Source organism: Cricetulus griseus, chromosome 2 (genome assembly GCF_003668045.3).
Source record: "Cricetulus griseus strain 17A/GY chromosome 2, alternate assembly CriGri-PICRH-1.0, whole genome shotgun sequence".
NCBI lineage: Eukaryota > Metazoa > Chordata > Mammalia > Rodentia > Cricetidae > Cricetulus > Cricetulus griseus.
Window position 1 is genome coordinate 448,067,439 of NC_048595.1, and position 25,820 is coordinate 448,093,258.

The 25,820-nt window shown below is 43.2% G+C and overlaps 1 protein-coding gene and 1 long non-coding RNA gene across 3 annotated transcripts in view; one reads left to right on the forward strand and one right to left on the reverse strand.

Moving 5' to 3' along the window:
• Window positions 1–1,724: 1,724 nt before the first annotated feature.
• Window positions 1,725–11,797, reverse strand: LOC118238436. The gene is made up of 3 exons (XR_004768761.1): window positions 9,961–11,797; window positions 7,379–7,487; window positions 1,725–1,861 (listed from the first exon to the last, which is right to left on the reverse strand). It is a non-coding gene; the product is annotated as an uncharacterized LOC118238436 (long non-coding RNA).
• A 61-nt stretch (window positions 11,798–11,858) lies between these two features.
• Window positions 11,859–25,820, forward strand: part of Pam (peptidylglycine alpha-amidating monooxygenase) — a 265,814-nt gene continuing 251,852 nt past the window's right edge. For both annotated transcript variants that reach the window (XM_027397706.2, XM_035441157.1), the window contains exon 1: window positions 11,859–11,981. The gene's annotated coding sequence lies outside the window, so the exon portion shown is untranslated. The remainder of the gene's footprint in view (window positions 11,982–25,820) is intronic.

The following is a 25,820-nucleotide window of genomic DNA, read 5'->3' on the forward strand; positions in this document are numbered from 1 at the left end:
AAGAAAATTTATGCATAGAAATATACTAAGATTTGAAAACGAAGGCATGAGTTTTCAATAATCCTAGGTCAAACCACCTTGCATTAGAAGTAGGTCATTCTTGGTGTTAGAACCAGAAACATTAGCAAATGTCCAAAAAGCCTAAAGACTAGGTCAAAATAAGAAACCCATGTCACACTGAAATGCCACAGAAGCAAGATATTGCCCCTGAGGTCATGAAACATCCATGCATCTGTATGTGCCTCAAATCCAAATTTTCGTACTATGTTTAATACAGGTGGATGGATAAAAGCAAACATAACAAGGACAGTCATCACAATGCATATTCCAGCTATGAATCAGAGCACAAGTCTTGCCGATAAATATAGCACAGGAAAAATAATCTTCTTTGAATATAAAATGTACCTGCCACGGAGGAATCCAAAATAGAAACACAAGTCAGGTTGTTTCAGCCGTAGTTACCACCTGTCAATCAGAGGCAATCTTTAAATAATGCCTGTGTTCGAGTTCCTGAGCCAGATTGAGTTGAAGTGATGTTTGGTTTTTATAAAAAAAAGTTAGTTCACTATGTAAAACGATGTCCATATCAAGTAGTAGAATATGAGAGGATGGGGTGGAAAGACTTCCCGGGAAGTTCTTGAAGGCGAGAGAGGACATGGCTCAGCAGGGTAAAGTACTGAGGTCCCCTACATACAAGGAGTTGTCCAAACAGACTTATAAACTCGCAGGAACAATGAATTTGGAAGACAGGAAGGTATCTAATTAGACTAGTATTCGTGTTCCTGCCAGTCTCCAGTGAGAATAAAGGACAGAAATGTTGACATCAGAACTATAGAGTTTTCTAAGATGATCTTTCATGGTAAGTCACACAGAACCAGATGTTGTGAGGGACAGCGGTGATGAACAGGTCCAAGCCACCAGGTAACCTTTGATTCCCTCTTCAATCATCCATGATAAATGCTGTTCAGTCCGGGCTGAATGAAGCAGATGATTGACAGCTGTATTGAATGCAAACTCCTTGACTTTCTTGGAGCCCTTATTTTTTCCTCCACAATACACCATAAATTCATGACATGTGAATTCCCAGTCTTGCTGTCACCTATGATGAATGGCATGGATGGTGCTGGGAAGCTGTGAGACACGCCCATGAAATGAGCAGGGTATGAACCACAGGAAAGGGTGGGTACCAATGTGACTTCCGGAGAACCACTCCTATTTAGGTGCAGAGAGACAAGGGATGGATTCTAGGCAGGGAAGTTTAAGTAACAAAATCCCAAGGGCAAAGAGGAATACATGGATTAAAGAATGAGAAACAGACAACAATGCAGAAACTGGCTGACCTAGCACAAAGAGCTTTTGAGAAAAGTAAATATGAGGATCTTCAAAAAGTGCCAAGAATTTGCATTTATTGTGTAGACAGTAATAAGTGGCTGAGTATCTCAGCTGAAACCCGGTTTAGATTGTGAGGAAACACTTGTGGAAAGCAGCCTTTGAGAGAACCAGATTAAAGCTTCTGGCAGGATAGGGATGAAAACAAAGAGAGAAACATCATTAGTAAGGTTTCGTTGTTGGTAGAACACTAGTAAGGATGAATTACTTTGGAAAACATTTTTTTCTTTCCTTTTGGTTTTTCAAGATAGGTTTCATTTTATAACCTTGGCTGTCCTGGAACTGAACTCACTCTGTAGACCAGGCTGGCCACAAACTCACAGAGATCTGCCTGCCTCTGCTTCCTGAGTGCTGGCATTAAAGGCATGCGCCACCACCACCTGTCTGGAAAACATTTTTTTGTTACCTGGTAAAACTGCACAATAAGAAACCTCATGGCTCAGTACTTCTGTCCTTGAGATGCTCCTTTGGTCTATTAAAAAAAGAGATGAAAATCAGTGAAGGACTGAATCAACATATAAAGCACTCTAGAATATGTTAATTATTGGTAAACAAATAATAATAATTTGCAAAAGAACTTATGTACACATAGATACATACATATTCATATATACATACATTTTGTTAGTTATATGTATGTGCTTATATAGGTTTCCTTGTGAGTTGTTTTGTTTGCCACTATAACTATTTCATTCTTATTTGCTTCAAAAGATCAAAAAAACAATTACACATTGTTTAGTATGGTGATTCAAGTGAAAAACACCCCCCAGCCATGGGCTCACATATTTTAATGCTTGGTCCAGAGTTGGTGGCTCTGAAGAAATTATGGGGCTTTTATAAGTCTTGATAGAGGAAGTGTGCCACTGGGGAGGGCTGTGAGGGTTTACAACTTCATCTACTTCTAGTTTCTTGTCTGCTTCTTGAATGTAGATAGAGCTGTGAGGTCTCAGCCTCATGCTCCAGCCACCTGCTGCTGTGCCTCTGCTGACATCAGGGACCCCTCCTTAACTCTCTCCATAACTCCCGACATATCAGACTCAACTCTTCAGACACCACGGACCCCTCCCTAACTCTCCTGACATCAAAGACCCCTCCCTAAACAGAATCTCGAGCCAAATAAACCCTTCTCCTGTGAGTTGCTTTGGGTTATAACATTTTTTCACTACCGATACACTTAGAAAAACATTCAAATACAGAAAATCGGCAAAGAATAGCAAGAAAGGACTTAAAATCTCCAGATATTCTTCACCTTTGAGGAAAGAAGTATACCACTGAGGGTAAACATGCAGTCCCCTGAGTTTCCCGCAATATTCTACATTTTAAGTCATGTATATTTCTATGTGTTTATTTTATTGCTATTTAAGTGTACCAGGATACATCCATTGTAGTTGTGATACATTTTAAAATGATGGATGGTGAGGTGAGATTTTAGACACCTGGGTAAGATTATGAGAGCAGATAATAGGTCACATGGATAATGCCCAAACTATTTGGAATAAAGAACAATAATCTGGAAGTCTTTGCCCATGCTTTTTGACAAAGAGTGTCTTTGGAGATGAGCAAGGGTCATGAACTACTAAGGCATTCCCCCATGCTTCTACTGACTCTCAGACACAGTTCAGAAAGACTCTACACCAGCATGACCCAACAACCATCTGAATAAATTCTCTGTTCTCCCAACTGTATATCTACTGACAACGTCTTGACTGAAGAATTTTCTTTCTTTTCTAACAGTATTGGTGACAAATGAGTATTTTCTTCTGCCCTCCCTTTTACCGTCTTTTCACTGTTGTTAACGTTAATCCCACATGAGGTGCTGAGAGCCAAAGGTGAAGAGGCATGGACCACAGTGCTCATAGTAGATTCTGGATTGCATTTCTCTATTGTTGCCTTAATAGATTTCTACAAACCTAGCAACACAGAACAACAAAGGATATATTTCTTAAAAAGTCATACATGTATGTAGGTCTGACATCTTAGTGTATATTATTAGGAGACACACACACACATATTCTAACCAGTCAGCTAGTTAGACTGACAGAAGAAGTGCTCCTTTTGCCGGTTCCTCTTCCTAAGCACTGGAAGCATCACGGCATGGTCTACAAATCTGTCCTGGGATTTCCCATTCCCCCTCTGGGACAGTTGATCTTCACTGGAAACTTGAGAAATTCAGAATCACTATAGAAACACAATTGTGGATATGTCTACATGTGTGTTTCCAGAAAGTCTAAGGGAACTTGGAAGACTTGTCCTAAATGGGGACTGTGCCATTCCATGGGCTACAGTCCTGTACTGAAGAGGATAAAGCTAGCTGAACATCCGCATTCATCGGTCTTTCTGTTTCCTGACTGTAGAAACAACATCACTAGTTGCTGTGTGTTCCTGTCATGGCGGACTAACTGTTCCTTCTGACTGTGAGCGAAAGCAAAACCTTCCTTCCTTCAGCTACTTTTGTCAGATGTTTTGCCTCAGCAAAGAGAAGACTAACAGAGGCAATGGCCCTCTGCATTGATGTTAGATTGCTCTACAGATCTCATCATTCCTCAGTGTCACAGTCACTGCAAATGGTCTTCACAGCTCTTCTTCAACCATCACCCACACCTTTCATTCACTCAGCAAAGATCATGGTATAGGGATTAAAAAAAATGCTTCCAATGCAGGGGGACAAACTTGACCTGGGCTATTTGTCATTGCTAGCTTTAGAATCCTTTATTCAAACCTAATGGGGGATGTCCTTCTGTATATATGTTTCTCTTATTGGTTGATGAATAAAACACTGTTTGGCCAGGCAGATAGGCAGGACTAGGAGACGAGGAGAAATCTGGGAAAGGTAGGCAGAAGAGTCTGCCAGGGACAGTCGCCACTTAGACCACAAAGGAGTAGCAGTACGGACCCTTTTCCAGTAAGATAAGACTACGTGAAAATACATAGATTAATAGAAATGGGTTAATAATTAAGACAGAGCTAGTCAATAAAAAGCCCTACCCTTTGTCCAACGGTTTCATAATTAATGTAAGTCTTTGTGTTTATTTGGGGCTGAGAAAGGGTGGCAGGACCAGGCGGACAAGAAAACTCTGCAACAATACCCTACACCCATACTTCCATCACTGACCATTTCTATTTTACTGCTTTGCTAGTAGAAAACAACCTAAGTGCCCCTGGCCAGGTTGTGACTTATCCAATCCCTCTGTACCTACTGGAGGTCTGTAAGCATCTGATACCTTAGACTTCCTGTCCTGAAGAGACTCGGCAGGGTACGACTCACACCAGTCCCTCACCCTGGCACAATATCTCTCTAAGCAGGGAACAGTGTCATGTCTGTAGTTCATGAACTGGGAAAATTTTGGCCTTGAAAAATTACTGTTTGGCTAGGCAATGGTGGCACATGCCTTTGATCTCAGCATTCAGGGAAGCAGAAGCAGGTGAATCTCTGTGAGTTCAATGCCAGCCAAAGCTGCAAGCTACAATGAGAAGCCCTGTCTCAAAAAAGTAAGATAAAATAAAACAACAATATCAAACCAAAAGCTGTAGTTTCTTATAGTGATATGTTTCTGGTATCTGAGACTTGAATCTTGGAGCAGTCCTCTGTACTTTCTGTATTATTTTTCATGTTGAAGGAAGCCTGCAGTCTTTAAACCACCTCCCTTCTGTTTAAGAAAGGACTTGAGGGTTGGAATGAAGTAATATGCACATCAGCCAGCACATTAGCAACAGTAAATAATAACAAAAGTGTGTTATTCTGATTTCTTGCACACTAGCTCTGAAAAAGCTTTTTCTTATTTGTAATGAAATAATGATAATTAAAAAGAAAACCAGCACTCTTGTGTGACATATTTTGCCGCTGAATATGACTAGAAAATATGTCATTCTTTACACATCTGGGAATTTTTCTTGTTGAAACCAAGTCTCTAATGCCATCCTACCAAGAACTTAAAATAGAGACACAAATCTACAGCTGCAGAATGAGAAAATAATGCAAGTATATTTTTAAAAAAATGGAAAACTATTTGTGTAGTATATTTGCTTCAGTTTCCAAGTTATTGACAAGAAACAGAATATTATGACAGAGTAGATAGATTATAGCTTTGAAAATTCCATTGACTTCCAACAATAAATGTATTATAGAGTTATTTTGAAAAAATCTGGAAATCTATGTTTTTCCTTGGCAAAACTGAAATCATACACATGGATGCTTTAAAAAGAATCTCTCGTCTTTCTAATTTGATACACCTGTATAATTTTGTATTTTGTGCACTTGACAAATATGACATCCTTTTATTTCCTTAGACAAAAATCAATCCAGTTAACAAGGAGGACCCCAAGAGAAGAATGCATGGTCCCCCGAGAAGGGGAAGGTGACAGGATCTCCTGAGCTAATTGGGAGCATGGGGGTAGGGGAGAGGGAGGGGAGAAAGAGAGGGGGAAAAGAAGAGAGGAGGAAATGGGGGAACAGGAAGGTTGATGTGGGGGAAGAATAGAGGAGAGCAGGATGAGAGATACCATAATAGAGGGAGTCATTATAGGCTCGAGGAGAGACCTGGCGCTACAGAGATGTCCAGAGATCTACAAGGATGACACCAACTGGTAATCTGAGCAATAGTGGAGAGGCTACCCTAAGTGCCCTTCCCCTATAATGCGACTGATGACTACCTTATATGCCATCCTAGAGCCTTCATCCAGTAGCTGATGGAAGCAGAAGCAGACACCCACAGCTAAACACTGAACTGAACTCTGGAACTCAGTTGCAGAGAGGGAGGAGTGATGAGCAAAGAGATCAAGACCACACTGGTGAAACCCACTGCTCAGCTTACCTGAACAAGGGGGAGCTCAAGGGCCCCAGACTGATAGCTGGGAGGCCAGCACAGGACTGATTCAGATCCTTGAAAGTGGATGTCAGTGAGGAGGCCTCTGCACTCCATGGGGCCTCTGGTAGTGAATCAGTATTTATCCAGGGAGTAAGAAAGGACTTTGGGAGCTCATCCCATATGGACAGATACTTTCTCAGCCTAAACACATTGGGGAGGGCCTAGGCCCTGCCCAGGATGATATGACAGACTTTGGGGATCCCCCATGGAGGGCCTTACCCTCTCTGGGGAGCAGAGGGGGGATGGGTTGGGGGTTGGTGGATGTAGAGGAGTAGGGGAGGGAGGGGGGTCAGGGATTGACATGTGAAGCAGGCTTGTTTCTAATTTGAACTAATAAAACAATAATAAAAAAATCAATCCAGTTAGTGAAGAGTTAAATACATTTCAAAGGAAAAAAGCCCAAATAAAAAGAAACAAAACTTTGAAAGGATTGTCAAGACACATTGATTTCCAGAACCTTCTAGATATTCATTGGCAATTCAGTCCCTATAACTAGTGCTGTATCAGTTTCTTAGATTACTGGAAATCTCTGCAAATCTTCCTCTCTGGAGGGGAAGCAGTAGACTTTATTGGCCTTGAACCTATAGCCTCTTGAGATTCTCCAACACAACACAACAGTTCCTCCTTAGTTGTGCTTTTTCTTTTTTTGTGATTTCAATTACCCATCACCTCCTGTCCTAAAATACTAAATGGAAAATTCCAGAAACAATTATCCAATTAGCAAAAGTCTAAAAGTCTAAATTATACAGGAATATGGTTATAATTATTCAGCTTTATCATTAGTCATGATTAACTTCTTAGTAATACATAACTTAAATTTTATTGCAGACATATGTGCGTATAGTAAGATCTATGGTGCTCAGTAGCATCTGCAGTCTTAGGTATCCCACAGGCCTTGGGACACATTGCTCTTGTAAGAAGGGAATTCTATATCCAATTTCTATCAACAGATTATTTTTTCTTTGCCTCCTGATCCCCAAATGTGGTGGTTTCAATGTAATTGGCCCCCAAAAGCTCACTCATAAGGAGTGGCACTATTAGGAGGTGTGGTTTTTTGGAGTAGGTGTAACCTTGTTGGAGTGTTTCACTGTGGGGATGGGTTTTGAGGTCTCATATGTACTCACATGTCTCAGTTTTCTTCCTGTTGATTGAAGGTCAAGATGTTCGACTCTCAGCAACTTCTCCAGCACCAGGTCTGCCTGCGTGCCACCATGAGGATAATGGACTTAACCTCTGAAAATGTAAGCCACCCCAATCATATGTCTTTCCTTATATAAGAGTTGCCTTGGTCTTGGTGTCTCTTCATAGCAACAGAAACCTAAGACACCCCCCAGAATTCCATAATCCCACAATAATAAACTGCATGTGGGAAATTTAGTGTTATTTGTATAATATACACATATTACATTTTATTATCATGAATTCCCTTTGGGGTCAGCTCGTTTTCATTTCCAAGCATGTATGTATTAACTACCTACATGGACTTGACAGAAGAACTTCAGCCTTCCTATACAAAATCCAATACTTGGTTCTTCATTAGTGCTAGGTCTACATGACATCCTCAGCCTTGTAATTGTCTTGTTTCTGAACTTTGGACTTTAAAATTAAGTGTAAACAAACATGTATTTTAGCAGCTAAAGTGAATAGTGGCTTAATAGCTCAAGGAAAAGATTTGTAAGAGCCAACTGCACTAGAAGGTTTTTCTTCAGTGATCTATGGCTTTGGTAGCAGTCACTAATCCACCAAGAGAAGAAGAGGTGATAGATTTTTTTTTTCTTTTTCTTTTTTTGAGACAGGGTTTCTCTGTGGCTTTGGAGACTGTCCTGGAACTAGCTCTTGTAGACCAGACTGGTCTCAAACTCACAGAGATCCACCTGCCTCTGCCTCCTGAGTGCTGGGATTAAAGGCATGTACCACCAATGCCTGGTTGGATTTTTCTTTTGAACCAAACTCACTATTCTAGCCAAACATCAAATGTGGTAGAGAACACATAACTTGATACAAATAATTTACCAGACTATACTAACATCATTTGTAATTTAAAAACAAGAAGAAAAGCAAACACAGCCAACTTCATCTAAGAGGCAAACCAGTTCATATTCATGTATTTAAAAGAGTTTTGTTTTTACTTGCAATTTATCCCCTGCTGATGGTTGCTATTGCTACAGAAATTAAAAAAAAAAACAAAACCCCCCAAAATAACACCTGGGAAAACCAAATAAATCCCTATCCTTGGGCCCCACCCCTTTTGGCTTCCCCTTTATTAGGTCCTGAGGCCTGGCTGAGGTAGCTGGGTTTTTAAATCTCCCAGGTGTGGACAAGATTGAGAATGGCTGTGTCTGGCTATGAGGACTGAACTGTATGAATTTGCTTGCTCTCAATGACTGCATTGTGCGATATCAGAAAGACCAGTTTCTGTGGATGTGGGATGTATGAATCATAATTAGGCACTCTAAGTGCAAACCACAGCCCGGGTAGCGAACACCTGTGGAGGGGAGAATTAAAAATGAATGATGCCCTTTGTACCGTAATGATAATACATTCTACTCTCTGGGAAGCTATTAAAATATTCCTCTTAAGAATTTTTTCAAGTCTATTTTAAAGTGACACCAGAGAAAGTAATATGGAGTATTCCATAAGGCTCCCTACACTTAACCTGGCAGTGCTTTCTACGAAATATTTTGTTATTTTATTTATGCGTGCACCCTGCAGTGAAAGCAGGGAGGGATAGGAGTATGCCAGCCAAAGAAGCAGAGAAACAGCCTTCCCGTTTGCATTGCATCAAGCAAATCTGAGTTGGCCTAACTATGTCTTATTCTGCTTTTCAAATTTTGAGGTCTGTGGGATGCAGACATTTCATAAAAGTCTAGTGTCATTTAAATGATCATTTATGTCCTTAGAATATCCTCTGCTGAATTGTTCTTCTGCACACCCCTGGAGCCCAGGAGTGTAGTTTGTTTTCAGAGGAAATTCTACATGCACATCCTCCCCACAGGGGTTAGTAGAGTAGGGCAAGGAAGCAGTCCTAGCGATTCCATGTAATGAGGAAAACCTTTCCCCCTATGTGTATAATGATAGGTAATTGAATTAGTACAGTAGGGAAGGACTTGCTATTTCATACTCATAGTTTTTTCTTAACACCATGAAATTAAAGACACGCCAGCATGGAGCTTCATACTCCTGATCACTTTCAAATGTGCAGCATAGTATATTATTTCCTGTATGTGCTTTTACAGCACATGCTGGGCAAGATAATTGAGTCCATGACAGATGTCTGTATTACAGAAGGAAATTTATTTGTGAAAGAACAAGCGTGTATTACTTTTATCATAGGGCTATTCATTATGAGGCCCACAAGGTGCTTTTTTGACGACTTGTAAATTGAAATTAATATTTTCTCTTGTTGCTCTAAATATGCATAAGCAAGTTTGAGTGTTGGAGACAAGCAAGTCGCAGCTCATTCTTGTGTTTCAGCGTAGCTTTCTGTTCTTAATCAAGGCTGGGCACTCGTAGTTCATGCATGAAGTGTGGCACGAGAAATCATTTATTCTTTTTTCTTTTCAGGAAAGTCCACAGACCTACATGTTCCCCACGAGTTGAAGAATAAGTGCTGCCCACCACACCCATCCTCACAACAAAATGGCTATCAGATAGGGCTCAACCGAAGGGAAAAAGGAAGATTCTTCATGAGCCCATCTTTACTTACTTGTGCTCAGAATGTCACTCTTCCAAAACAAACTCCAGTGTGGTACAGCATCTGATGTCCCTAGCAGTTCTGTTGGAGATGTATTGGCTTGGAGGACTGGGTGAACACCAATCACAAGAGAGCAGACTGAGGAAACAATGTGTGTGTGTGTGTGGGGGGGGGTTACTGAGAAATCTGTGCTTCCATCCACTCTGAAACTGCCCAGGAGCACCGCTGCTCTCTGCAAACTAACCCTCTCATTCCTTTTTGAGACAGGGTTTCTCTGTGTAGCTCTGTAGACCTGGCTAGCCTCGAACTCACAGAGATTTGTCTGCCTCGCCCTCCGAAGTGCTGGGATTAAAAGCGTGGGCCACCACTGCCTGGCTAATGCTCTTATTCTTAGCTGATTTTTTTTTCCCACCGTGGAAAACAGTGGGACATTTTACCACTGTGGGCTGGCTAGCTGCACACCTTTTGCACTAAGTCTGCGCATACCATTAAAGTCAAATTAAACTGATAGACTATGACATCAGAAAGGATCCAAATTTAGTGTTATCTCTCTGGGGAGGGACTTTTCTCTCAAAGGGAAGAGCAGGTGTTAAGGTTGGCTTCTTATGGCTGGCCTGCATGCACACTGGCGTGCCCTGAAGCTGTAGCTCCCTGGTCACACTTGTTGGGTGGCTTCCCAAGGTGCTGGTGAGTTTGTTTGTCTGTTTGTTGATTTGTCAACTTGACAGAAAATAGAGTCATCGAGGAAGGAGACGCTCAAGGGGAGAACTGACCTCCTCAGATTGGCGCGTGGGGCATTTTTTTGACTTATTACTGACTGTGGGAAGGTGCAGCCCACTGTGGGTGATACCCCTCCAGAGCTACATCTGCAGCGACCCTCTTTCCAACAGCTCCCAGTCCTGCCCAATACAACTCTAGACATCTAAGCAGGTTACTTGGGAAGACTAGAGCTTAACTGGAGACCCAGAGTAGTTCAGGGCTGCAGCTGGAATGAGGAAAAGGTGAGCTGAAAGACGAAGTGGGACTCTGGGAGAAAGAAAGGACTTTGCAGGGAATAGGTGCCATGAACACTCACTCCTGTAGTCACTGCACAAGGGCACAGTCAAATACCACTTCAATTAAAAGCCTTTCGGTTGCTTGCGCGCACTACTAAGCCTCTCTAGTACACAGCATTCCTGACTGTAACTCATCCATCCCCATTTCAATTGCTTTGGGGGTGACACCCGGAGGGGGATGGTCTGGCTGACCTGTGTGCTTACTTTAGTGGCTGGCACAGGACTCTGCACACCAAAACTGACTGATCTTGAGGAGCAGGTGGAGGTGAGAAGTCAGGAGTTGAAAGTCTCTGGTCTTAGGGTACTGGCCCGAAAGCCGCCTGCAGCCTAAGCGTGTGGCCCAAATTCGGGGACCTGGCTGGGGAGGTAACTTCGAATGAAATTACACCTCTGCTACGGGTTCGAATCCAAGTGTCCTATCTCCCGGTGTACAGGGCCTGGCAGAGCCCCAACCCGGAGGGCGCAGAGGAGGGGGGGGGGTCCCCGTTTACTCAGGAAACATCCTTGGAACCCGGAGCCGGGCAGAGAGCAGCTGGAACAACGTCCTCCGCCTCTCTCCACGCAGCTGGCTCGGCCACCGCACCGAGCCGGCCTGAAAGGACCCAGGACTCCGTCGCGTCCCCAGAGACGTTCGGGCCTGGCCGTCTCCAGGCTCTCGGGGGATCCTCAGGTGACTCGCAGCCCCTCGGGCTCGCACCGGACACCCGGCACGCGCTTCCCGGGCGCTGGGCTGGCAGGGAGGGCTGGAGGCGGAGCGGAGGCTGGGGCGCAGCCGGGAGCCGCCCCAGGGGGAGGGACCGGGAGGTCCCGGAGCCCGGAGCGTGACCGGGGAGGAGGGAGCCGGGCAGCCACGGCGGCCTCGTGCTCAGCCTGTGCCCGCCCAGGGAACCGGAGCCTCCAACTAACTCCGCCCGCCGCCCGCGGGCTGGGGCTTCCGTCCCGTCCCGTCCCGGAGAGAGCCTGCGGCCGCCCGCGCAGGTTGGTGCGGCCCGTGCGGGGCGCGGCGGGGAGCGGGGCGGGCCCGAGCGGGGCGCGGAAGTTGGGCAGAGGCCGGGCGGGGATCGGGCTGCTGGTCCCTCCGCTTCCTGGCGCGGGGACCGGGGTGGCTTTGCTCCGGCACGGCCACGGCCGGGGTCGGGGCATCTGGCGTCCCCAGTCCCGGGGTTGCCAGCGCCACCGCGGTCTCCTCCCCTGCCGCCCTCACCATCGCTCTCACTGCGCCCTCGCCTTTCGGGGCGCGTTTGTTCATTCGCCTTGGCTTTTGTGTTCTTGTTTGTTTGTTCTGTGTCCCTTCTTTGGGGCGACTCTAAGCGACAGTGGGGAAAGCCCCGCGGGACCCCGAGCCGCCCTTAGTAGGACCGAGCCTAGGGGTCGCGGGGGCTGCCGCGAAGGTGGAGAGCGAGCGGCACGACAGTGGACTAGCGAGCGACTGGGGCGCTCAAGTACCGGCAAGTGCCGGGAAGCTTGGGATTTCCCGGTCCCCATCGCTGTGGTGCCAGTCCAGCTCGGCTCGCCCTCTCTCCTCTCTCTTTGCTCTATCTCAACTCTCTCCTCTCCTCCCTCCTCTCTCATCTCTCTCTCCTCGCTCCTGTCTCTCTCCTCTCTCCTCCCCTCCCCTCTCCCTCCGCCGTTTTGCCAGCCTTAGCTTGTGTGTGTAACACTCCAGGGAAGGGTGCTTGCCCTGGTAGGCAGGATGGAAAGTACCTGCCACTTCCTATACCAATTCAGTCTGGTTGGGTCACTTAGTCTGTGAGGCCTTGGAATTCTCTCCCATCATGATTACTGTTGTCCTGGATAAAACATGTGCTGTTTTGTTGGATACATAGAGCCTGTTGGGACGATTTAGGGGTGTTAGGTTTTGAGTCAAGGTCTCCTGTTTAGTGAAGCTCCATGCTAATGGGTCCCTGCCCTGTCCTGAGGGTCAGAGTTCCGTCTATGGTTTTGTATGATTTGGCCTGGAGCTCACTAAAGCTGAGAGGCACAGCGCACATTTTTTTTTTTTTTTTTCTGGAAGTGGTTAATAGAGTTCAGAGTTGAAACTGCCCTGAACTCAGCAAGCCCTGTGACCAAGCTGTGGTTGTCTATGGCCACGGTGATAGAAATTCGACTACCAAGAGGATACTATTGGCCATTGGCTTTGTCCTTAAGAACTTTGCTTCAGATATTTTGTTTTCTCTGTAATCTTGTTTCCATCCTGCAAGTAAATTTAAATTTATCTCCAGTCTTAATAATTTTGGAAGAAAGTCTAAGCTACCTTATGATTATGGGGAATTGAACTCAGGACCTCGGAAGAGTTGCCGATGCTCTTAACTTCTGAGCCATCTCTCCAGGCCCGGAAAATCTTGATCTTTGTAAAGTGGGTTTAAATACTTAGTATCTGAACTTGATAATCGCAGGCATAAGAATCATGTTTAATGTTTTCCTGCTGCCTTTTGGGGAAAAGAAGTGATAAAGGCAGATTTACACTTTGTATTAAGTGGCAAAGTTCTGTCATTCATGTATTCCCAATTTAATAGCCATTTTCACGACTCCATGTCTTGTGCAGTGCAGTCGGCTGGGTGTTTTAAAGAGCAGGACATGGAATATATTCCTGGCCCTAAAGGGCTTTCTAAACTAATTCAGTGACACCGGCATCTTTATGTGGGCATCCAATGGAGTCTGATGACTATGTGGCTAGCAGGATGTTGTCAAGAATGTACTAAGTCCCCTTTAGGTCATAATTTGGTGAAGCTGCCTCGCATATTGGAATAAATCCCAGGTTCACTAAGGATGTACTTTCTAAAATAACCTCTCAAGTGCTCATAGTTCATCAAATAGAGGTACATACGACCCTTTAATACAGTTCCTCATATTGTGGTGACCCCCCAAACCATAAAATTATCTCATTGCTACTTCATAATTGTAATTTTGCTACTGTCATGAATCATAATGTATAATGTAATCTGAAATATAGGATGTCTCATATGGAACCCCTGTAAAAGGGTCTTTTGACCCCCTCAAAGGGTTTGCCATCCACAGGCTGAGAACCCCTGCTATAAGATATAGTATGTGGTAATTATTAAAAGGCACAGGCACACAATTGGAAATCAGAGGACACGATGTAATAGTTGTTTCTCTACTTCTCCTACTACTGTGGGTTTTAGGGATGGAGTCAGGTCTCACACTTCTTGGCAGGTGCCTTTACGCACTGAGCCATCTTGTCAACCCACAAACGTATAGTTTTCAATAGGGTGGCTTTGAGCACTGTATTAGGTACTTTATTTTTGCTGTGATAAAACACATTGTTCAAAATCGATTGAAAGAAGACACAGCCCCATACCCTAAATGTTCTGTAACCTCTCCAAACAGCACCACCTACCAGTGACCCAGTGTTCAAATACTAAACCTATGGGTGCCATGTCTTATTCAGAGCACCATAGACACATAAATGTCGGATGAGCTCTGGATTGGCTCTGTAGATTTGACTTAAGTTAAATGAAACCCACTTCTTTGTATCTTATCTCCCCAAACAAACAACAACAACAACAAAAACCCAAACCAAAACTATTACTACTAATAATAATAAATTCTGAATGCTTTTGAATTAAAAAAAATGTTAAAAGACTCTTGATAAGAATTAGTTTCTAAAACTAAGATTGGAGCGTAGCACAAATTCTAATTGTTCTTAATAATAAAATCTCAGAGTCGGCTATCAGGGTGTGAAAGCTAAAGGATCAGAGAAGCAGAGTGGCCAGCCACTAGAGTTCTTACTTCTACCAATGCTCATACCAAAAGTGTGATACTGTCCTCAGACTGCCTCCTCTGACTGACTGCTCAGACTGCAATGAGCTCCTGTCTCCTCCAGCCTTATATTCCTCTCTTTATGCAGGCATATCACTCTCATCTCCACCTCCCAGGTACTGGGATTAAAGGTGTGAGCTACTACCACTTGTCTCTGTTTCTCTTTTAAACTGGGTCAATCTCATATAGCCCAGGGTGGCCTTGAACTCACAGAGGCCACTCTGCCTCTGCCTCCCAAGTGCTGGGATTAAAGGTGTGCCCCACCACTGCCTGGCCTCTTTGGCTAACTAGCGTGGCTGGTTTTGCACTCTGATTGTCAGGCAAGCTTCATTTGTTAGATCACAAACAAAACATCACCACATTGGAGCACAGGATAAGTCAGATGTCTGTTTGAAAATTATTGATCCAGGCTCTTTCCTTCCAACCAAGTTGCATTTCGTTGCTGTAATTGCACTGATTCTTTCCCTAGTTCTAAGGAGAATTTACCTACCTGCTGGCTAGGTGGAGTTTCTTATACTACGTGCGTGTAGACGTTTGAGAATTGATGGAACCCACACAGTGAGGCATGGCAGGTTGCAGCGCAGCCTGAGAGATGTGTTGTTCACTCTGCAGCCTCCCTTATAGCTCAGTATGTTTGTTATCCCATTTATAAAATGAGATTAAAGATTCTTATCATTGCCTTGGAAACCTGGTGATTTGGTGAAACAGCCATGAATATCACACCCCAGGGCTTCTTGTTCCATAGGAACTCTCTTCCCTTTACCTCCTTTAGGCTGGAAGAGCTAATTGTTAAAACTACATAAAAATAGCTCAGATAGGCTATGAATAAAATCTGTGCTGTGTGCTATCGAGTCTCCTTGGAGAAACTGTAGTCATCTGTTATTTCTCTCCTAGGCCTTTTGCTTCTTGTTGGTTTGTTTGTTTTGTTTTATTTTGAAATGGAGTCTCACTATTCAATCCAGGCTAGGCTAGAACTTGGGATCAGGCTAAAGTCAAACTCATGGGCCTCCCAACTCAGCCTATTGAATGCTGATTATAGAGCCATTACCATGATTGACATCTACTTTTATTTCATAATGCTAAGAGGAAGTCCTGCACCTGATGCAGGATTAAACAGAGAGTTGTAGCAGGAATAGAGTTATAATTCCAATTGGCAAATGGAAACTTCTGTGGTTTATTCCTAACCCCTGTGTGGTCTTGCATTATCCAGGGTACACTAAACATTTGTTTGTAAATAAGGTATGGCTAAAACCTTTTTGGCTTTGGGTTCTGGTGGGCCTGGGTTGCTCCCCCAGTATTTACCTGTCCTTTAATCTTGAAAACAAATGGGAGTAATGGAAGAACTTAGGTAAATGGACTCTTGTAAAGGTTAGACACACTAACCAAGAGAGTCTTTAGACCATCACTTGCCACTGAAAGTGAGGTAGGGGAAGGAATGGCAATTCAAAGATCCAAAATTAAAAATAATGCATAATATCCATAAATATATACCTGGAATATTTCGAAGTGGATATTCCTTATCTAAACGGTGTCAGCCATTTTTTCAACAAATGTTTGTCAAACTGCTACCACAGCTTGTCAAACTGCTATGCTTGAATTTTGCATAGACTGAGGTACAATGGTATTCAAGAAAGGGGTAGCTACTCTCCTCTACTTTAAATGCCAATGTTATAAACATTCCTAATACCATGCTACTTGTTTCGTGATGGGAGAAGTATGGAGGTTCACGGAGGTCATGACGGGATGTCAGGTCCTGGATGGACAAGCAAAAAAGCATCGTCCTCTGTATTCTTGAGTTGATGGTAGGCAGTGGTCAGTGAAAGTGTCAGGGGAAGAGAATCCACTAAGATGTGAAGCAGGAAGACCCCCAGAAAGTGGAGAGTTGCAAGATGCTCCAGATCCAGGTGAACTTGAGAATGGAGGTCAAATGAACAGTGTAAAGGAGTAAGTAAATGTGAATGGGAAGGACGGGCGTGGCTGTCCAGAGAGCCCAGACCTTGTCGACAGGGAACTAGCCACGTGTTCTCAGGTTGAGACACAAGCCAACATTTGCCAGGTGTGGAGAGCTTTAAGAGCCGAACTTAAAATTTACATTTATGAAATACCTCAAAATGTGAAATGCTTTTTAAATACTACTATGTGGGCGTAGCTGAATAGGACAGTAATTGTAGTTCAACCCTAGGCCATTTCATTATCTCCTCCATCATTATAGATGTGAAAGAAGCCAGCTGATGGTGGGGCACGCCTTTAATCCCAGCACTCAGGGAGGCAGAGGCAGGTGGATCTCTGTGAGTTCGAGGCCAGCCTGATCTGCAGAGTGAGTGCCAGGACAGCCAGAGCTGTTACACGGAGAAACCCTATAAAACAAACAAAAGAAGTGAAAGAAATTTTGTGTGGCTTAACAAATATATTTTGGAAGGATAGTCAGGGGACATGCCCATGAGTAGACACAGAGTGACAACGCCCAGCACACGTGGAACTGGCTGAGGGCAGTGTGTGGTGCTGAAAGGTAGTAGGTGACAGTGAAGACTGAAAGAGGATTGACGAAATTGGATTTGTGTTACAAGGTATGTTCTGGGCCCCTTGTAGAGAATGCTAGGAGGAGGCAGTAGTGCAAGAGGATAGTCATTTTGGAAGCTTGAAGCACTGGCAGGAATTAACTGTGGTCCCAAGCAAGTTATTCAGGACCGATGGAGAGAGATGGGAGATTTCTGAGATACCTGTGCTACTCACAAACTGAGAGTTAATTCTCCACCAGTCACCCAAATTTCTGCAAATCTATGAAAAAGGAACACGTTGTTTTCATTCTAGATTCTCTTCTCAAGACCATTAAATCATGGATAACCTTCAAAAATAGAGGTAGTGTGTTTCCTGTTGGAGTATAGAGGAAGTAGACATTCTGTTCAATATATAAGATTCCAGCTTTATAGCTCAGGGTTCGCCTCCTCCATTATGAGTCAATGGGTGTGCAGGTCCTGCCTGTCTGCCATGTCATGATGTGGGGATTGGGTTTCAGGGAACATTGCCACTGTTCCTGCTACTCTTTCTCTGAGTGATGTCATCTTTTTTCTTTGACCCAATCATTTTTTCTCATCTCCTGATGTCCATGATATGCTAACTTGATGGTTTGAGGGAGCCACATCCCATACTGTTTAAATTAATTAAAATGGAATAAAGTTTGAAAATGCCAACTCCCCCGTTGTACTACCCATGTTTCAGGTGCTTAATAGAATAGCCACATGGGACCCGACTCTATGGGGAATTGCTAGTTTAAAACTTGAGATTTTTTTTCTGTGTTCATGGTAAGTAGGAGTTGATAATTTTGACAATAAATAGAATGCTTATTTTTATGTTAGATTTGCATGAATTTCTCTGTATAGATGGGATATTGAAGGTGAGGATGTAATGACATCACTAAACGCAGGATAAATGATAAATGCCTGTTTATTGGGGACAATTACACAGAAAAATACAAGGAACCGAGGGCAGAACATTTCCCTGTGCTTCCTGCCAGATCCGCTGACCCACCAGAAAGAGCTCACCAAGGAAATCCACGCCTCAAGATTCTCTCTTTCCACTTCTGTCCGCCTGAAACCACACCCAAAGGGGTGTGGCCACCATTACAGGCCCATGGATCACACGCCTATAGGATGTTTCAGTTTGAATTAGATATGCTTAGCTGGGAAGGAAAAATACAAAATTACTTATACTGTTGTCTTGAAGTCATGTGACAACAGAAATTCTGTGGCATTCCTCAAAACTGTGTCGAACTGTGGGTTTCAGATATGTTTGAACTTGTGGAAACTATCTTGAGTTTCTTCTTAGTGTGAAGGACTGCAAACTGCAAGTTGGCTGTGTGCATCTGGAACATATCTGCTCCAGCAGTTACCAGACAGTGCCTCTGCTGACACAGCTTGCTGGCCTAGACTGACATAAGGTAAAGGACAGGAACACACGGTTTCCACATGGCTCTTGGCCAGAGAACATCAGAGGTCAGACTCAAAACAGAAGGAATTGAACTTGAATAATAAAGAATGTATTCTTGACAACTTTGAGTGACCCAGCAGAATCAAAGGGCAGTGCCAAGTAGCCTCTTTGTCCCTTGTCAGGGAGGAGAAGCTCATTATGAGCTGCATGGACCACAAGGAGTTAGAATTGAAAGCACAGAGAATGTCAGGCCCAGCAGTATTAGCTGCAGCCGGGGAAGACAGTTTTTTCTCTGTATTCCTTTGAGGATGCTCTTGCCTGTTTGTCCTAGACAACACAGAGGACAGCTAGAGAAACAACAGTGAATGATGAAGCTCTTACAAGATGACATAGTAAGTCAAAAATATCTTATTATAAATGTAAGCTATTACAAGATCCATTTGTCATTGCCGAGAGATATCTTAGAAGGATTATTTGTAGGTGCTGGAGAGATGGCTCATGTTGCTCTTGGAGAGGACCAGAGTTCGGTTCCCAGAACCCCATTGGACAGCTCACAATTACCTGTCACGCTAACTCCAGGGGGATCTCAAGGCCCCTGGTCTGCACTCATGTGAACATATGCACATCCATACACGTACACATGATTAAAGAAATAATAAAAAATGCATTATTGTATTTGTAGGACAGTGACTTTTTACTTATGTAAAAACTAATTGAGAGTCCCAGAATTTTTGACTTTTAGAGTATTTAAGTATTGACTTCTTTTTTTTTTTAAGGTACCTATATCTACAACCCAGACTTTACTAAGGATGCTACCTCCCCTTTGCAGTTTGGAGACTTTTAAACGAGATAACTCAGTATTGAATTATTGATAATGGCAATATTTAAAGAAAATATTTTTGTAGGTTATACATGTATTTCTCATATGCATAAGTAGTTGCACCAGAAAGTCCTTATTATTGTAGATAACCTTCCCATTTTGGTAGATTTGGGAAAAGCCTAAATACCTCTTTGCTGTCTCTTTTGGTTTTTCAAGACATTGTTTCTCTGTGTAACAGCCCTGGCTGTCCTGAAACTAACTCTATAGACCAGGCTGGCCTCAAACTCACATAGATGCAAGAACTGCCTGCCTCTGCCTACCAAGCGCTGGGAGTAAAGGTGTGTGCCACCACCACTCAGCCTGTGTATTTCTCTTAAGGCTTGCACTAGCATGAAAATTGCCTTCTGTTCCTCCTACAATCCCTCTTCTCTGCCTCTTTACCTTGGAGGGAGTGGTTGTTCCCTGGGCCTTCATTGTCTTTCTGATCAGTTTGCCACAGTTGTTACCCGTGCTGCTGGTTCCCTTTGCTGCCGTTCTCTGCCCATACATTGTATGGGATTAGGAATCCTCACTCTTACTTTGGGAGACAGTCCGCACCAGCTTCTTGCTTCCTTTAGTAGGCAGGGGTTTAGAAAACTGATGGCAGTAAAACTGGAAGATATGGTTGAAATTGTAGGTGTGTGTCCCTCTGAAATAAAGTCAGGGGTCTTGCTGCGGACTACATGTGTAGGTTCAGTGGAAGGAAAGGATACCAGGTTGTTTCTCATGCTCATCAATCTTCCACCTTCCTTTAAGGAGGCCTACAGTAAGGAAGTAATAGCAAACTAATAAGCCTTTCTTTTCCCCCCAGAGAATTTAGAATTATATGGATTGTAATGTTTGGGGAGTGAAGCCCCGACAATGGGGGTCATAAAAACAGGTCTTGTCCTTTAGAATAGGATGCCCTGTGTACTTAGAAGTTCTGGTGTGTACATTTTCTTCAGCTGCACATGAGTGACTTAAATTAGGACCGTAGTGCCTTTTTCCTGTTAGACGCCATTTTTTCCATGGCCCCGCCTCACTTAGCTATTACTGTATGCCTAACTGACCAGAATGAAACAGCTTTACCACATTTTCCAGGGAGCTAAGGACTTTTGGAAATTTTTTTCTTTTTCTTTTTTTTTTTTTTTAGAATGGAAAATGCCAAGGAGAGAATATTGCAATTTTCTTTTCTTTTTTTTTTCTTTTTTCTTTTTTCTTTTTTTCTTTTTTTGCAAAGGTAAATGTTTCTAGAACAGAATGGCGAGTCAAGGAGCTGTTAATAGGATATGTAAATGTAACCTTTCACCCAGTTACTGTCACTACCTAAGTCATAACTGTGTGGTTTCAGTAAATTGTTTGAGCTGGATCTTGTCTGGTTCCTTAATGAGGTGGATTCTCTGGGGCCCATTGCTTTGCAGTTGGTCATGAATCCAAGTTTTTACTGTCCTGGGTTCCCCTTTGCTGTTTTAATGGCAGTTCACCATCAGATGATAGAGTTTTACTGATGTATTCACCTCCAATTTCACTTTAGTATTTGTCGATTGTTTGTATATTAATGTGTCAGACAGTGACTTCTAGTCCTTTGGTTCCCAATAAACTATGTTGACATTTATTTAATAAATACTTATTCAGTGCTTGTCATGTGTAAGACACTACACAGTGCTCCCTCCCCTTTCCTTCCTGCTTACTTTTCCAGGGCCAAGGATGAAGTCCAGGACCTTGTACGAGCTTGGCCGATGCTCAGCCACAACTTCTATTTCAAGCTTAACACAGCATTCTTGACTTTAGAGATACGAGAAGGGCAAAGCATGAACTGTACAATCACGGAGTAAAGAGTTAAGGGAAAAGACAACCGTTAGTTACATGTACACGTTATAACAATAAAAACTTACAGATAATTATATTAGAACGGGGGTAAATAGATCTGGACAGCACACTGCGATTGTGTGTGCTTGCATAACGGGGGTCTGCAGAAGGGATGCTTGATTAATAGCTGACGACTGGTGGGTAAGCTTGTGACAGAGTGGGAAGCAGGTAGAGAAAAGTGTTATTTGATCAGAAGATCTCTTACAGAAAGTCACAAGATGAAAGGAAGCAATGGAGGGTAACCTTTGGTCCTGGGACTGGATGAGTCTGGACTCCTGGTTCCATTCATACAGGAAGTTCCTGCATGTGTTAAATTTTAGTTTTTACTCTAGCAACAACAATGAGGACTGTTTAAGTAGCACCCGGGAGTTGTGTTGGAGAAGATTACTTGTGAGGGAGGTATATTGATTGAGCAGAGCCTGGGCTTCACCTTGGAGAAGCTGAGTAGCTGCTGCATATAATCAAGTAGAAGGGATGAGAGGTGTCTGTGATGGACTGGAGAGGTGACTCGGTGGTTAAGAGGACGCAGGTTCAGTTACAGCACCACAGGGTGGATCATGAGTGTATGTAATTCTAGATCCAGAAAAGTCCCTCTTCTGCCTCCATGGGCTCTTCAAACCTATGGCACAGAGACATATATGCCGGCAAAACAGCAACACACATAAAATAAAGGAGAGGGAGGGAGGGAGGGGAGGAGGGAGGGAGGGAGAGAGAGAGAGAGAGAGAGAGAGAGAGAGAGAGAGAGAGAGAGAGTTGTGATGTGTACTAGAAAACAGGTGGTAAAGATAGAAAATATTGTAGGGTTGTCTTCCATTGATTGTGAGGATGAGACTTTTTCTTATCTATTCAACAAACTTAGATTGTGTGCTAGTTTCTGTGAGTAAACTGTGATCACGGTATCAGCGACCTCTGTACTCAGGAACTTGCATATCAGTAGTAGTGACAGGTAGTTACTAAAAATGTAATTTGAGGGAAGTAACAAGTCACAAAACTAATACAGGTAAGACAGAGAATGAGGGTGGATCCTCTTGAGTAGTAACATCAGGAGAGACGTTGCCGAGTAAATAGGCCTCAGAGAACCAGGTGAGCCAACCTTGAAGAGACACACAAAACAAAAGGGACAATCACAAGATCTTAAAGCAGGAACAAGAACTCTGACTGCAGTCCAGCACCTCAGTCACCACTACACCTGCCAAAGAATGAAAATCCAGGGTGTCCAGTACCATGAAAGTAAGACAAGAAAAGATGGTAAAAGTCATCTTGAACCCTCTTTCCTTTGACCCTGAACCGTGTGTCAGTCACATTCCACACCAGCACTAGTCTCACACCGCCCTGCCGCTCACCTGGTGTTGGCACAGACTAGCAGGAGAGCCCCTTCATCACATTACACCCTGCTCAAGAAATGACAGTGACAAGCAAGTGTCCCCCTGTGAGTGATGAGTCTTACCAGACCAACAGAAGGACCTCCACCTGCCCGCCTTCCTCTTCTCTGTTATTGTTAAGGGGAGCCCTTTCTCTAGCATCTACTTAGCATTATTGTTAAGGGAAGCCCTTTCTCTAGCATCTACTTAGGCACTCATGGTTTATTCCCTTCTCCCTAGCAGCAATCTTATTCATCATGGTGAATCTTCTTCCTATCATGGTGTTTTCATTTCTTCTTAAGTTTTATTTTTTGTTCTGTTTTGTTGTTGTTTTTTCTTTTCTAGTTTCTCCTGACTTATTCCCTCTTACCTTGCTCTTTGAGTGCCTGAGCCTACATGGTCTGTGTGATTTTATTTTTGCCTTTTTCTTGGAGTCGCTTAAAGAGGCACAGCCTTTAAAGTGCCACCATTGTTTCAAGTTCAAATATTTATGGGTATTTTTATTGTTTTGTAGGAAAGCTTTGACATTAAAACTTGCTTTCCCACATATTTATGGAGGGAATACTCCTGCCCTCTGAAACTTGCTGGAATAACTTGCTGGATCTGAAGAAGATAAAATAGGTGAGAAGACAAACACTACTGAAAATCATTCACAGGGAAAAAAAGATAGCACGGGTGGGTACTAATCATAGGACTGTGATTAAACATTAGCCCCAAGTTGTTCCAAAACACATACACATCCTTTAGGATTTGAATGAGTGTGCGAACTTATGGTCATACTGTGTACATATGTGTTTATATTCCTTAACGTTTTTGAGATCCTGACTTTCAGGGTGCTTATGGAAATCAGTTTGGTCTTGATGAAGACAAAGGAGTGTCTAGGCCTCTCTCTTATACATAGTTGGACAGAAGCAATAAGACTTCCTTTGCACCAATATTTAGCATGTCATAAAATTGTATATTTGTCAGTGTGGTTTTTGGAACACCAGTGTGTGAGAGAGAAAGGGTGGGGGGTTGCCAAACACCCAAAGAGTCAACTTTCAGGTTCTGTTACTGATGGGAGATGATAAGCCTCCCTTTCATCACCATGGAGTTGCAAGGAGTAAGGAAAGTCAGCCTGCAGAGCTTGCTTTGGGGACATTCAGGACACTCTTTTCCATGCTCCAGATGAGGATACTTCCCAATCCTGCTTGAGCTGCAGGATTCTCTGCCTTTTCCTGAAGCATGGAGTCCTACATCAGGGCTTCCGGGCTGCCCTGAGGCTTCCTGGTTTCCAGCCACACTTCAGGCTTTTACCAGCCCCATCTGCAACATATGCATTTATTTCCCAAAACTGTGGGGGCAGAGATGCCAGAAATCGAGTAGCTTAAATAACCAGAACTAGTACCTCATAGTTCCAGAAGTTAGGGGTCTGCTGTGGCTTGTGTGTGTCCCCCCAAAAGAACGCCTTGGAAACAACACTATGTGACTTGTGTTGGGAAACCTAAAGAGACATAGTATTTCAGTTATGCGTGCCAGTGAAGCCCTCAGGACTCCATAGCAATTACAGAGTGCTTTGGGCTCTGAGCTCAGCCTTGGGTTTTCTCATGCCCTCTCTCACCTTTGCTTCCCATCGTGGGTTAATGAAGCAAGAATATTTTCACATTAGACTCCCAGAACTCAAGAACTGTAAGAAACTGAGTTTCTTTTCTTTACACTAATAGCACAGTTAGAGTACTCTGTTGTAACAGTAAGAGTCACGTGTTGACTGGTTTGGTTCCTTCTGAAGGTGCTGAGAGACGCCCGGCCCCATACCCCTCTCTTGCCTTGTTGCCGTTTGAGACATTCTTTGGCTTGTAGATGTGCTCTCTTTTCTTCATGTCTTTGAGGCCATTCTTCTCTTACATCTGCCCCCTTTGTCCAGGTTTTCCCTTTGTACTGGATACTGGGCCACCCTAATGACTTTTCTTAACTTGGTCACCTGCACTGACCCCATTTCTAAGTTCTAGAAGTTAAGACTCAGAACATTGCTTTAGGGTGCCACAATGAAAACCGTATCAGCACTGTGCAGTATACATGCAAGAAGGTATAGCCACAAACATGGCAAATGAATGTGCTATTAAAGTGTCTCTCATAAAGTGAATGAATTAGGCTGAGAGGCAATGACATAGCATATGACACAGGGCAAAATAAGTGAAATAACATTACAAAATTATGTGTGGAATTCTGGATGTTCATCATTATTTTAGAGTTCTGCAAGTCCTATTAATTAATTTTACATGGACAGAAACTAAAGTAGAGGTCTAGCCAAGAAAAAGAGCAAAAGAACCAATTAATTTTCTTCCTAGTTTTAATAATATATTCAACTATTATACTAATATTATTGGCAAAATATGTAGTTCACATGTTTTTCTTATATGGATTTATTTTTTCTGTGTGCATAATCTCACTGCTTTTCCTCTTCCTGCCCTTGCCTTCTGTCCTCTCTGCTTTCCTTCGCCCTTCTGTCCTCTCTGCTTTCCTTCGCCTTTCCTGACTGGCCATCTCTGCTAAATACTGAGGAAAGTGTATGGCTTTACCTTGAGAGATGTGCTTGCTTCAGTTGACTAAAAAGCCTTTCTTTCCTCTTAGAATTAATTCTTATTTGTATTCTGAAATATGTTCATGTGTTTCTGTCTTTCTTTGTGTGTATGTGTGTGTTTGTATTTTTCAGTAGTACAGGGTGAGTTTCATCTCTTGATGTTGGAGAATATTCCGAGTTCTTCTATTGTGCAAATTTACCAAGCTTTGGAATGATGATACTCCATTTTACGTGGCCAGTCGAGCATGTGTTACTCCTCATATGGCCTCCTGTTGTGCCATTAGGACAGTCTTTGTTTGACATGAAGCTGGTGTGCTGTTTCCTTGTGCACCTGGCTGACCAGTTTCAAAGTTTAACTGTTTTCTATTTTTAACAGAGTGACATACTGTATAGGAACTCATTCAGAGTTAGTGAATAGAAATTGGGTACTTGACTTTTGCCTTAGAAGAGTGGTTGTTTTATTATCCACCAAAAAGCTTTCA